Genomic DNA, 15,198 nt, shown 5'->3' with positions numbered 1-15,198 from the left:
TTCGAGTCCTGCGGACAACAATAACTATATTGACCCAGGGTTGCGAAAAGTCAACCAGGAAAGAAGCACAAGTTCCTTTGACCATTTGATGAAATAAAACAAAGGCCAGACGTGTCGTTGATCGTATGAATTATTGCATAGATTGATCTCTGAAGACACAACTCCTTCCTCTGACCCATTTCGAAGACTGACCATTTCTAACAAACAAAAGATAAGCTTTTTCTTGATCGCCATAACTTAGGTCTGTCTTAGGAGTTGAAGTCCTAAATTATTCCAATAATTCTACATTCTAAGTCAAAGGGAACATATTGAATAAATGAAAATGAATATATATATGTACCCGAATCACATTAAATCATTAAATGATGAAATTAAACGATACTGATTTCAACAACAATACAAATTTTAACATTGCCATCACACTCGTCCACTGTTCGCAGTGCATAGGAGCGAAAAACCCACTGGCCGCTACTTTCGTAACTCATGTTCTTATTTTGGGAAAACTCACCTACGGCCCCCCCCCACTTGGCGACCGACCACTTTACCAAGGTCGCACTCCGAACAGTTGACTAACACAACTGGCAATGGACATATCAGTGATCAGTTCTGATTGATAATACACATAGAATGAATACACCGCCATCAAATGAATTGATCACAGTTTTGTACCAAATACAATACAAAAAAATATGGATTATCACACAACAATAGTTATAAAATGCAATGTAATGCCGCTCTTCCAGTCCCGTCCCATCTCCCGTACTCTGGAGTCGTCTGCTTCTGGCCGAACATCCGTCCGGCTGGGTCTGGAACTGCTAAGCTAACTCTGGGAGGAGAGGTCGCCAGTACGTCACTCCCAATCAAAGAGATCTTCAGCATACTTGGTTCCACACCCGAAGAAAGAATCTTGTGAACCGTCCGTTGATAACCTTCATTCGTTGACCAGCTCTCCCATGCGTTGGTCCTCAGACCTGGTCTCGCATGGTCATCTGCCTCCTGGTTTCTTCCGCTGTTTGTTTGAACATCACTTGCAGCAAACACCTTCTCAGAATGGGTATAATGCAACACACCAATAGGGAAACCATCCTCACTATCAACAATATTGCTATTCCCGCCTTAACTGTCATCGTTCCCCAATCTCCCAAAATCCCATCCAGACCAAAACAAAATTTTGAATAATGCACATTGACCAAATTTCTACCCCTAATCTGGCAACGTATCTCAGGGGATACATACATTTCAAAAGCTGCTAAGTAGCACCACAAACACAGTTGAAACATTTTTTCTTCATCAGAATGTTTAGACAAATGTCCTAATTAATATTAGGAATTTAAATTGTTGTTTGATTGAAAATAAGTATGACTAATATATGATTACTTACCCCCAAGGAAGCAGGTTCTCCACCACTGGCGGCAATTTTGTTTTCTGATCAGGCTGACGAAACGATGAAAGATAGCCTGAACCAAATCATGTGATCTAGATGCTAATACCAGACAAGACTTTTGATAAATGCCAACTTGATTAGCTAAACCTCCCAGCACACCCCTTACAGGATGTTAAAGAGTGTGTATCTCCTGGTGCACGTTGCCTGTTTAAGGGTTTTTAAGGGTGGCAGCTTCATGACACTTTCTCCAGTCTGACCCTCACTTGGAACACAATCAGACATACTGGGACATGTGGGAAAGGATCACAGTGTTCATACTGTTCATATCTGAGAACATCCACAGGAAGGCACTTTATCATTTACATGTTGATTCTGTCTTTCAAAGGCAGATTCTTACTGGAATCCATGTTATACACTGTATGCTGACACGTAGAAATAATCCCAGTCTGCTTGTAAGCAGCTCTTAATAGAAACCAGCATGACTGCACTGTTATTACTGTATTATGTTGATGCATGAAAGCAGCTGAATGATTGCGCTGTAAACACTGAGAACAAGCTGCAGATGTGGCTGTTGTGTTGCTTTTGCTTCACAGTCAGTGTAGACAACATACAAAACAGCTTCAAAGATACTTCCAGGTGAGGCGTGAAGAAAGCAGCTGTGAGCACCGTAACATACAATAAATACATTATTACTGACCTGGACAGTGATGCATTCAGGTTCAGTTTCTGCTGTCCCATTTTTAATCACATATATATAAAGGATCCCTGCTTCTGTTTTCATTTACATCTCATACAGCATTCATACAACCCATGTGTGCCACCATTGCCTGGGCTCTATGAACATGTGTTGCATATTATTTACAGTTCAGATCAGAAAGCTGAAAAAGAGAGCAAAACAGCACACGTGATGCCTGCTGACTGAGAACAGAGCACCGCTGCTTCTGACATCACAAGAAGTGATGTCATCACTGATTATGACTTCACAGTTTTGCATGACATCACAGTGGAAACATGACATCAGAGGACATGACATCACTGTAGTTTCTAAAAGCCTGAAAGACAAAGCGCCTGAAAAACAACACGTACTTAAAAAGTCATTTAGACAAACGCTAAAAAACAACAAGCAAAACGAGTCAAAGCAGAATATCCTCTCCTGCACTTCTGTGGGGTGACCACAGTAACAGAGCTACAGGCTATCTAAGCAAATAAAAACACCTGAGTTCATTCATTTAGCTTTTCAATTCCTCCTTCTGTAGCTCATCAAACATAATCAAGTAAGCCTTTTACAAGAGGCAATATTACTAAAAAACACAGTATGCACAGTGTTACAACTTTCAACAGATACAAAATAATGAACAATATTTCAGTCCAGGTACTGAACATGTTTTAATCTCACTGTGGCACAGTCAATAAATACTTCCACAAGAGGAAATATTGCTAAATAAAAAGTCAAAATCTTAAATTAAGAGTTCCTTATATGGTCTGAGAAGTTATATCATCTTAACTTCCAAATTGCGCGCTATGTGTCACACACGGTCCATTCGCTGATCAGGCGACGCACCCAATGCCTGCGAATAAAACCTCCTCACTTCACTCTTTGGTAGACCTATGCGGCATTGGCTAAAGTAGGTTACGTGGTTGAAATAGGGAAAATCGTGCCTATGTTATTCTTCCTTGGCACATATCAGTGGTAGCGTAGTCTGAAGGACGTATTTGGGAATTTTTACAGGGGCACAACGCATGTTTACAGAGGCACGTGTCCCGGTAAAAAGTGCCTGGTGACGTGCCTCCATTAGATTACCAAAAGTATGACTATGCTACATACACCTTACTTCAAAAGTACACTCCTTCGGGTGAGTAAAATTCAAGCACCTTGTGCAAACCTCTGTGCCAGTGAGGATGCAGAGATTACATGAATATTGGAAATAAATCACAAAAACCACTTCCTGAGGTGGATTCAGTTCCTGCTCTTTATTCTTTCATCAGTTTTTTTAACCATGTGGTGCTGTGGCTTAGTTGGTCAAAGTGCCTGTCTTGTAAACAGGAGATCCTGGTTTCAAATCCCAGCAGTGCCTGTGGGCCTTCAGAGCTAGCTATGACTTAGCATATAAAACAGCTTATTATCAGCTTTCTACATAATTATTTTAACTAGTCCACTTAATGAAAGTGCGTATAAATAGCACACAGCTTTTAAAGTCTCATTTATGCCTATTTTATACTTTCAGAGTGTAATTTTCCTCCGTTCAGATAACACGTCAATTGGTTAGGGTACAGTACGGTGGAAGTTCTCCTCCTGTCACACTACATAACATCAAAATGAACATACAAACCGTGAAATAGTCAGAGTTAGAGTAAAAGCTGAGGGCAGGACGCCATTTCCTTGAAATATGTAGCTTAAAATAATAAGAAAAAGCATAAAAAAGCCTTGTAAAAACACAGTAAATGACTTAATAATAATAAGTACACCGCTTCATGAGATCTGGCTGTAACTGGTGAAAGTGACTTCCTCATGAACACCAGGGTCTGAGTTGAAAACCCAACAATATCTGCAAAATATGATGAAGTTTCGAACCAATTGGAGGCATTTCTACTCATGGCTTAACTATTCTTGAGGTACAGAATCACAAAAAAAAATTCTGAGGTGGATCCAGTTCCTGCTCTTTATTCTTTCATCAGTTTTATGAACCATGTGGCGCTGTGGCTTAGTTGGTCAAAGTGCCTGTTTGTAAACAGGAGATCCTGGGTTCAAATCCCAGCAGTGCCTTAAGATGTTATTATGTACGTCAACATGGTGCCATAACTGTTTACAGCAGTGCTTTAGGAGTGCTGGACTTCCAAAACAGTCTGTACTTGGAGGCACTTCTACTCATGGCTTTAAATATTCTTGACTTACAGAAGATTAAACTGGGACTATATCCAATGTTTTCACATATGGAGATAATGTGAATAACATCAAGCTCTGATTTATGCAGAGATCACATGAATATTGGAAATAAATCACAAAAACCACTTCCTGAGGTGGCTCCAGTTCCTGCTCTTTATTCTTTCATCAGTTTTATGAACCATGTGGTGCTGTGGCTTAGTTGGTCAAAGTGCCTGTCTAGTAAACAGGAGATCCTGGGTTCAAATCCCAGCAGTGCCTGTGGGCCTTCAGAGCTAGCTATGACTTAGCATATAAAGCAGCTTATTATCAGCTTTCTACATAATTATTTTAACTAGTCCACTTAATGAAAGTGCGTATAAATAGCACACAGTTTTTAAAGTCTCATTTATGCCTATTTTATGCTTTCAGAGTGTCTCTGCCAGCAGCAGCACAGTCCATCACCCAGCATCGGTAGGTGATGACGTAACGTGATGTGATATTAAAAGGTGTAGGCCTTTTTTGTTCATATATTTTTTATTGCTTTCACATAAAAACAAATTACACACCAAACAGCAATGCATAATGTAAAACGTTACTGAAAACGAACAAAACAAAAACAAAACAAAACAAAAGTTTTCTGATTTATGCTTTGTAATAATAATGTCAATGTCAAGGTAACTAAACAGAGGCCTTTTGTTTTTATATCTCAACAGAAACTGAGACCCACTGACGAGTTTCTTCTTTTCCTGATGTACCTGTCAGTGGGTTTTCCTCCCAGGGATCTTGCAGAGAGGTTCAGCATTCACCGCACTGCTGCAAGTGGAATCATCTCCACATGGACTCATTTCCTGTACTGCCTGTTAGGAAGCCAGCGCCTTTGGATTCCTCCAGCGACAGTGAGAGCTCACCTGCCAGTTGAGTTTGCAGCTTTTTCTGACACACAGATGGTCCTTTATTGTACGGAGATATTTTGTCAGACGCCCTCCTCTCTGCTCCTTCAGAGTGAGGTTTTTTCCACATACAAGTCTCACACTACATTCATGGCCTTGGTTGGCATGGCACCCCACGGTGCCGTCACCTTTGTGTCCGGACTGTATGCAGGCTCTATGAGTGATCCCAGATCTTTAAGCAGTCCGGGATTGTAAAGCTGCTGAAGCCAGGTATGGCCATCATGGTGGACAAAGGGTTTGTTGTGGACAACCTTGCTCCTTGTAAGGTGTACCGGCCGGCCTTTCTCAGCAACAAACAACAAATGAGTCGAGAGGATGTCAGACAGACGCAGTCAATTGCATGGCTGAGAGTGCACGTGGAGAGGTGCATAAGGAGAGTGAAAGAGAACAAACTCTTCCACAAGGAGATACCACGGTCTATATGTGGGAACATTGACGAATTGTTCAGTGTGACCTGCTTCCTGGTCAATTATCAGAATGGGCCGTTAGTGAAGGCATGGGCAACTCAGCAATGAATTGGGAGCACTTTCAATCAGTTCAATCAGCAGTTCTTTCAATCAGTTCAAATGATCAGTTCTTTCAGTCAGTTCAAATGATCAGTTCTTTCAATCAGTTCAAACCATCAGTTCTTTCAGTCAGTTCAAATGATCAGTTCTTTCAATCAGTTCAAATGATCAGTTCTTTCAGTCAGTTAAAATGATCAGTTCTTTCAGTCAGTTAAAATGATCAGTTCTTTCAGTCAGTTCAAACCATCAGTTCTTTCGATCTTGTTCATTTTTAGAAATCTATACAAAACCTGAACTGATCTTTATTGTTTGTTTGTGCAAATCTCTACCAGTGTAGAGGTTGTATTGTTCATTGTTGTAATGAGATGTGTGCATCTTTTGAATATGGAATAATAAATTATTAAAGCTGCAGTCGGCAGGTTTTCAAAATTGCGAGTCTAAAGTCGGAAAATTCGAACTGATACAACTTCCAGGTCCCTCCCCCAACCTCTAACAAGCTCCGAATCGCCCCCCAAACCCCTCCCCCTCTGTGGACGAGGTTGTGCACGTGAGTTCACACCAGTGTGAGCGCACACAAGCTGGGGCAGACTCACGCTCAGCAGCGTGTGCACAAGCTGTGATTGACAGGTAGGATTCCTCCACCCTAACGTGATTGGTTAAAAACAGCCGGGAGCGCTCGATTTTTGCAAGCATGATTACAGGCTTCAGAGGGAGCTACAGATTTCGTTATTTTTCCTAAACAGCCTATTTAATATTCTACTTCCAGAATCCCATGACAGTTCAAGCTAATATGACTAAAAAAAAGTTGCCGACCGCAGCTTTAATTCAAAAACAGTCTTGGTGTCATTGTCATCGTTACATTAGCTTTGGGTTTTTCCTGACTTGAAATTAAAATGAAAACGCACAGAGATGACATTACAACATGTAGAATTTACTAAGTAAATATTGAACAACACTTATTCAATAATCCAATATCAACAATCCACATAGATTTTTACACTCGGGCTCTCATTTCAATCAGTACAAAAGGTATGGTCTCAGGTCAGTTGTAAGCCTTCATTAGTGACCATTATCACTTCAGGTTTTGTATAGATTTGTAAAGATGAACACCACCACAACCAAACAAGACTGTGCTTGTATAGCTGTGTAAACCTGATTGAATCGTTACCTCTAGTTCTGAAAAGTTTGTACTTTTCAGGGTGCTGAAAATCTACAAATCTAAAGTATCTACAGGACAACTGTCCTGAATGTTATCTACACACAGTACATAGTTACTACTATAAATATCAGAGAGAGAGAGAGAGACAGAGAGAGAGAGAGAGAGACAGAGAGAGAGAGAGAGAGACAGAGAGAGAGAGAGAGAGATCTATCTATCTAGCTATTACTTCTGGCTACTGCTAGCTAGTTAGCGATAGCACCGGAAGGAGTGGATCACACACTCCAGAGAGAGAGCGGAAGTAGAACGGGAGTAGAGTCTTGCACAGAGCGAATTATTCACAGAGCGAATTGGCTAACAGACGAGCCTGGGACGCAGTGCACGTGAGCAACATGTTTAGTGACAGCAAGTGGACAGTGACAACGGTGAGTTCATACACTAAGAGTGACTTTAGTTGTCTCTTCTGACCATCATGCAGCTATTCATTTAGTCATAGAGAGAAATTAGTTGCATAGTTGAGCATCTAGTGCTAACTAATAGGCTACTAGACGAGCCTGGTGCTCGCGGCGGCTGCGTGGGCCGGAGGACAGAGGACACGAGACGTCGATGGGCTACCGACGGAGAGGCTCCATTATTGATTCAGGGTTGCTCAAAGTTAACCTGGAAAGAAGCACAAGTTCCTTTGACCATTTGATTAAACAAAACAAAGGCCAGACGTGTCGTTGATCACATGAACTTCTACACAGATTGATCTCTGAAGACACAGCTCCTTCCTCTGACCCATTTCGAAGACTGACCATTTCTAACAAACAAAAAAAAAAAGCTTTTTCTTGATCGCCATAACTTAGGTCTGTCTCAGGAGTTGAAGTCCTTCTTGAAGATGATGATTTGTAAACGTTGAATGTCAAAGGTGAACACACCTGTAAGTGGAGAGCAGGCTGGTCCACTTCAGAGAGACTGGGCCAAAGATGACTGGAGCACACAGGATACGTTTTACTGTTATTTTATTGTGCAAGCATGACTAACGTTTCGACGCCGTGCGTCTTCATCAGAGTCAAACCATACTGGTATCAAAGCATAGAATATAAAGACATTATTCCCTCCTTCTTTTCACGCATTGGTTAGTAGTGAGGGGTGGGTCTCAAGCAATTGTCCAGTAAGGGCACTCATGAATAGGTAACTTCATCAATTGCAATTTCCATTGTGAATAAAAACCAAAACACCATGAACCAAAGTGCAAAAAACATAATAAAATAAAATAAAATAAAAATATATACATGACAGACTCAGAGAAAACTGGATAGGCATAGTTCCTCATTTAGGCCATGTGGCTCAACAGTATTGAGGGTATAGATCCAAAATGCTTCCCTTTTTAATAGCATCTTGATTAGGTCCCCTCCTCTTTGGGGAGGTATGATTTTTTCAATTCCCCAGAATTTCAAAGATGCGCATGAGCCGTGATTTGCCTGGATGTAGTGGCGTGCTATCGCATAATCCAAGTTTTTGTTGCGTATAGCAGCTTTGTGTTCAGCGATTCTCAACTTGAGAGGGCGTTTGGTTTGGCCCACATATAGTAGTCCACACGGGCATTTCAGAATGTAGACAACGTGTGTGGTGTTGCAATTAATGAAGTTGTTGATATTAAAGCGTTTGCCCGTGTGTGGATGAGAGAAGTGTTTTGTGTCGGAGGAGTTGGAGCAATGTGTACAGCGACCACATCTGTAGAACCCTAAAGGTGGAGTTGACAACCACGTCAGCTGTTTGGGGGTGGTGGTTGATGTCGTGTGTACTAGTCTGTCTCTTAAGGAACGAGGGCGCCTGAATGAGATTAGCGGGGGTTCAGCGCAGATGTCTTTTAAAGCAGGGTCAGACTGTAGGACATGCCAGTGTTTGTGCACGATGCTTTTTACTTCCCCACCCAAATTGGAGAATTCGGTGGAAAAACAGAGCCTTTGTGCAGAGGCGCGCTTCGTTTTTGACAGGAGGCTTGATCTGTCAGTTGTTCTAGCCCTCTGATAGGCTGAGGCAATGTCATTCTCCGCATATCCGCGCTCACGGAAGCGGTGCGTCATTTCCCCTGCTTTCCTGTCAAACTCAGTTTCAGTAGTACAGTTTCTTTTTAGCCGTAGGAATTGTCCAATCGGGATGTTTTTGAGCAGTCTTTTGGGGTGATGGCTATCTGCTCTAAGGAGCGTATTCCTGCTAAGAGGTTTTCTGTAGATGGTACTTTCGAGGTCTCCGTTGGCGGTTTTGAGAATCGTTAAGTCCAGGAAGTGAATCTTGTCGGCTGAATGTTCGCTGGTGAACCTAAGAAAGGGGGTAGTGCTATTGATGTAGTCCATGAAGTTGTTGAGTTGGATTTCATTACCTGTCCACAAGTAAGTGGTTGTTGTGGCCGAGAGGTTAAGGCCATGGGTTAGAAATCCATTGGGGTCTCCCCGCGCAGATTCGAGTCCTGCCGGCAACGATAACTTTGTTGACTCAGGGTTGCTAAAAGTTAACTTAGAAAGAAGCATGCATGGGTTCGAATCCCATTCTCGGATTGTTTGTTAATTCTTATTCCACTTCTTACAAGCAGGCTTTTCAAACAATGACTTTGTCGCAACATTTTTATTTGCCTACACAAAGTTCATTTGGGCGATTGAATCTATCATGAAGAATTTTGAGTGTGACCTCAGGCTAATGTGAAAGATCTGTCTTTCTTTCAGTTTGCACCCACCTTTGCTACGTGCAGCTGTTAATCATTTCCTCCACAGAGCACAAGAACAAAGGAAAGACGACTGGAGAATGCGGGCGTCTACCTCTACCTCTATCCCGCTACCTCTCACATGCGAAGCGAGCGCTCTACCATTTGAGCCAATTCCCCTTCGATTGATGTATTCTTAGAGCTTCCAAATTAACGAACCATTTCTGACCAAACGATCCATTCCTTGATACATCAAAACGAATAGATCTCACAACTGAAGCTTGTTGGTTTTTATCAGAGTTTTTCAGAGTGGTTGAATGTATCAAGTAGAGTCTTGCATTCGATCAGTGAGACATGGAAAATCTGTAGTGTTTCATGGTTTGGCAGATTCTTTTTTCTTTCCGTTTTAAAACAGTTGGTTTGTCTTTATAAGATGACCATTAAGACCTCTCACCAGAAGAGCACCTAAAAGATTTCTGAGGAGTGCGGACATCAATCCCTCCACATTTTGCCTGGAAAGCAAGCCCTTTATAATTTGACAAAGTTTTTCTTCCATATTTGGGTATATTCTGAAGAGATTGTAATAACCCCAACCTTAAATTTGACTTATCCTAAGTGCAATTGCTTTTGTTTCGCCCAATTTTAAATCAAATAACCTCAAACATTCCTACATGAAACCACATTTAGATAATAATGATTCTATTTTTGTGAAAGGAGGATAAATTCATATCCTCTGCACGCAAGGCCATTGTATCTGATGAGGCTCCAATTTTGAGATCAAAATTATACCAGCTGTAGTTTAAGATGGAAATTTTTATGTTCAAACTTATAAGAGAGAGGACGAGGTGGCCGAGCGGTTAAGGCGATGGACTGCATAATTTATATATATATAAATTATGATAGGCTACAAAAAAGTGATCACAGCCAAATATGACAAAAGATTAGGCTAGCCTTTCATTTCTGACAGCTGAACATTGCACATCTACTAACCTTATAACAAAATAAACGAGAGCAACAACCGTCTTTTTTTTTCTTCTTAAAAGATGTTTTATATTATTTTCATATAATTTGCTGATGGCAATTATAGAATGTGAGTGCTTGTGTTATATTGAAAGCGAGGCCTGGTGTGTCTATGAATATAGACAACAGTGAGTTTTTTTTTAGGTGCTGTACAAGCAAATCATAGCGTCTCTGTACAATGACAGAGGACTTTAGGTAACACTTCACAATACTGACTGTGTATTCGAATGTACATTCCGTTCACTTATTTCCTACTTTGCCCGGACTTCCAGTGTAGCCTAACTCCTGGCCAATTCCCACCTTCTCCAGTCTTACAGCATAACTCTTACCATGTAATACCCGAAACTACCCCAACTTTTGCTCTTTGCTCATGGCGGATGTGTATGTATACATGTCAGCGGACAAGCTTCACCCTTATTCCAGGGATTTATTATGTTTGTCTTACAGCCTTGTATGATTGGGAATAAGAATATGCTGAGAAATGGACAAAACAAAGTGTCTCTGACATAAAATAACAGAGTTCCACTGATTTTTCTTATTCATGTTGTTCAATCATTTAGCTAATACTACTACTGCTTTGATTACCCACTGAAGCCTCTTCCTGTCTGCCTCAGTGAAAGTCCCAGCGGGCTTTCAATACAAGGTCTTCAGCAGTTTGGTGTCTAGATTGTTCAATCTGGACAATGTGTTGGTCCTCCTCAGTGTTGGGCCCATGTCAGGATTGCTGGAGATTACAGTAAAATACACCCTGACATAGCCTACAGTTAAGAGTGAACATGTCAGACCCTGTAATGTGACCTTGCATTTTGCTCCTTTGAAGCCAAAATGTTGCAGGTGTGCGGACAAAGTGGAGTACCATTTTAATGGTTTGAATGTGTTAAAACGAAACAACTCATGTCTGTGTGGCATGTGTTTAACTAATAGAACTAGCACTTGAACCCAAACGCACACCTCAGGAACCAAAGGAGTACCCAGTAAACAAAATAGTACAAACAACAACAAACACTTTATTCAAAACACATTCTCAACAGAACTATATAACACGCACACACACTGGTAGCAATTCAAACATTCCCTTTCATAACTATAACTAACTTAACTAACTAACTAACAGAATAACCACAAAAAGAAACCATTAACAATTATGAACCAAAAAAGAAAATATTTTCAGTTAACTAATCACGTCATCATGTGATTGGCTGTTGCAGAATCTAATGTCTTCAGGCTGCTCTGATTGGCTGTCGCAGGATCAAAGGTCTTCAGGCTGCTATGATTGGCTGTCGCAGGATCAAAGGTCTTCAGGCTGCTCTGATTGGCTGTTGCAGGATCAAACATCTTCAGGCTGCTCTGATTGGCTGTCGCAGGATTAAAGGTCTTCAGGCTGCTCTGATTGGCTGTCGCAGGATCAAAGGTCTTCAGGCTGCTCTTATTGGCTGTCGCAGGATCAAAGGTCTTCAGGCTGCCCTTATTGGCTGTCGCAGGATCAAAGGTCTTCAGGCTGCTCTGATTGGCTGTCGCAGGATCAAACATCTTCAGGCTGCTCTGATTGGTGGTCGCAGAATGAAAGGTCTTCAGGTTGCTCTGATTGGCTGTCGCAGAATGAAAGGTCTTCAGGTTGCTCTGATTGGCTGTCGCAGGAGCAAACATCTTCAGGCTGCTCTGATTGGCTGTCGCAGGATCAAACATCTTCAGGCTGCTCTGATTGGCTGTCGCAGGATCAAACATCTTCAGGCTGATCTGATTGGCTGTCGCAAAATGAAAGGTCTTCAGGTTTCTCTGATTGGCTGTCGCAGGATCTAACGTCTTCAGGCTGCTCTGATTGGCTGTCGCAGGATCAAAGGTCTTCAGGCTGATCTGATTGGCTGTCGCAGGATCAAAGGTCTTCAGGCTACTCTGATTGGCTGTCGCAGGATCAAAGGTCTTCAGGCTGCTCTGATTGGCTGTCGCAGGATCAAACATCTTCAGACTGCTCTGATTGGCTGTCGCAGGATTAAAGGTCTTCAGGCTGCTCTGATTGGCTGTCGCAGGATTAAAGGTCTTCAGGCTGCTCTGATTGGTTGTCGCAGGATGTAACGTCTTCAGGCTGCCCCGATTGGCTGTCGCAGGATCAAAGGTCTTCAGGCTGATCTGATTGGCTGTCGCAGGATCAAAGGTCTTCAGGCTACTCTGATTGGCTGTCGCAGGATCAAAGGTCTTCAGTCTGCCCTTATTGGCTGTCGCAGGATCAAAGGTCTTCAGGCTACTCTGATTGGCTGTCGCAGGATCAAAGGTCTTCAGGCTGCTCTGATTGGCTGTCGCAGGATCAAACATCTTCAGACTGCTCTGATTGGCTGTCGCAGGATTAAAGGTCTTCAGGCTGCTCTGATTGGCTGTCGCAGGATTAAAGGTCTTCAGGCTGCTCTGATTGGTTGTCGCAGGATCTAACGTCTTCAGGCTGCCCCGATTGGCTGTCGCAGGATCAAAGGTCTTCAGGCTGATCTGATTGGCTGTCGCAGGATCAAAGGTCTTCAGGCTACTCTGATTGGCTGTCGCAGAATCAAATGTCTTCAGGCTGCTCTGATTGGCTGTTGCAGAATCAAAGGTCTTCAGGCTGCTCTGATTGGCTGTCGCAGGATCAAACATCTTCAGGCTGCTCTGATTGGCTGTCGGGTCCGGGTACCAAAGTATAATCCGTTTTTCTGTCAAAACGAAAAATGAAAAAACGGAAATAGGTGTCCTTTTTCCATTTTTCGTTTTAAACCAAAAACGGATTTTTCTGTCTTCCTAAAAAAACGAAAAACCAAAATCAAATAACGGACAAAATTTGGTTTTTGGGAATTACTTTTTTCATTTTTCGTTTCTTACATTCGAACATGACGGCGGGCAGACCGGAAGCGGAAGTAACGCCAAAATAAAAGTAGCGTGCTAATTTAATATCAAACATATTTTCCGCTTTTTATACACCCATTGTAGGTAGTAGACTGCATTTATTTTAGTTAAGTGGAACTACAACAGCTGGTTGTTCGGGAGAACGTCATAGGCTATATAAATTATGATAGGCTACAAAAAAGTGATCACAACCAAATATTACAAAAGATTAGGCTAGCCTTTCATTTCTGACAGCTGAACATTGCACATCTACTAACCTTATAACAAAATAAACGAGAGCAACAACCGTCTTTTTTTTTCTTCTTAAAAGATGTTTTATATTATTTTCATATAATTTGCTGATGGCAATTATAGAATGTGAGTGCTTGTGTTATATTGAAAGCGAGGCTGGGTGTGTCTATGAATATAGACAACAGTGAGGTTTTTTTTTAGGTGCTGTACAAGCAAATCATAGCGTCTCTGTACAATGACAGAGGACTTTAGGTAACACTTCACAATACTGACTGTGTATTAGAGTGTACATTCCGTTCACTTATTTCCTACTTTGCCCGGACTTCCAGTGTAGCCTAACTCCTGGCCAATTCCCACCTTCTCCAGTCTTACAGCATAACTCTTACCATGTAATACCCGAAACTACCCCAACTTTTGCTCTTTGCTCATGGCGGATGTGTGTGTATACATGTCAGTGGACAAGCTTCACCCTTATTCCAGGGATTTATTATGTTTGTCTTACAGCCTTGTATGATTGGGAATAAGAATATGTTGAGAAATGGACAAAACAAAGTGTCCCTGACATAAAATAACAGAGTTCCACTGATTTTTCTTATTCATGTTGTTCCTTCATTTAGCTAATACTACTGCTTTGATTACCCACTGAAGCCTCTTCCTGTCTGCCTCAGTGAAAGTCCCAGCGGGCTCTCAATACAAGGTCTTCAGCAGTTTGGTGTCTAGATTGTTCAATCTGGACAATATGGTGGTCCTCCTCACTGTTGGACCCATGTCAGGATTGCTGGAGATTACAGTAAAATACACCCTGACATAGCCTACAGTTAAGAGTGAACATGTCAGACCCTGTAATGTGACCTTGCATTTTGCTCCTTTGAAACCAAAATGTTCCAGGTGTGCAGACAAAGTGGAGTACCATTTTAATGGTTTGAATGTGTTAAAACGAAACAACTCATGTCTGTGTGGCTTGTGTTTAACTAATAGAACTAGCACTTGAACCCAAACGCACAACTCAGGAACCAAAGGAGTACCCAGTAAACAAAATAGTACAAACAACAACAAACACTTTATTCAAAACACATTCTCAACAGAACTATATAACACGCACACACACTGGTAGCAATTCAAACATTCCCTTTCATAACTATAACTAACTTAACTAACTAACTACCAGAATAACCACTAAAAGAAACCATTAACAATTATGAACCAAACAAGAAAATATTTTCAGTTAACTAATCACGTCATCGTGTGATTGGCTGTTGCAGAATCAAACATCTTCAGGCTGCTCTGATTGGCTGTCGCAGGATCAAACATCTTCAGGCTGCTCTGATTGGCTGTCGCAGGATCAAACATCTTCAGGCTGCTCTGATTGGCTGTCGCAGGATCAAAGGTCTTCAGGCTGCTCTGATTGGCTGTCGCAGGATCAAAGGTCTTCAGGCTGCTCTGATTGGCTGTCGCAGGATCGAACGTCTTCAGGCTTCTCTGATTGGCTGTCGCAGGATCAAAGGTCTTCAGGCTGCTCTGATTGGCTGTCGCA

At 41.8% G+C, this 15,198-nt stretch overlaps 2 non-coding genes across 2 annotated transcripts; both read left to right on the top strand.

Annotated features, from left to right (window-relative positions):
• The first annotated feature begins 3,385 nt into the window (after positions 1-3,385).
• On the top strand, positions 3,386-3,459 carry trnat-ugu (transfer RNA threonine (anticodon UGU)). The gene has a single exon. It is a non-coding gene; the product is annotated as a tRNA-Thr (tRNA).
• Positions 3,460-4,452: 993 nt separating this feature from the next.
• Positions 4,453-4,526, top strand: trnat-agu (transfer RNA threonine (anticodon AGU)). Its single transcript has one exon. It is a non-coding gene; the product is annotated as a tRNA-Thr (tRNA).
• The last annotated feature ends 10,672 nt before the right edge of the window (positions 4,527-15,198 follow it).

This window comes from Odontesthes bonariensis (genome assembly GCF_027942865.1).
Source record: "Odontesthes bonariensis isolate fOdoBon6 chromosome 6 unlocalized genomic scaffold, fOdoBon6.hap1 SUPER_6_unloc_2, whole genome shotgun sequence".
NCBI lineage: Eukaryota > Metazoa > Chordata > Actinopteri > Atheriniformes > Atherinopsidae > Odontesthes > Odontesthes bonariensis.
The sequence above is the reverse complement of the archived record's forward strand: the minus strand, read 5'-3'. Positions and strand labels throughout refer to the sequence as shown.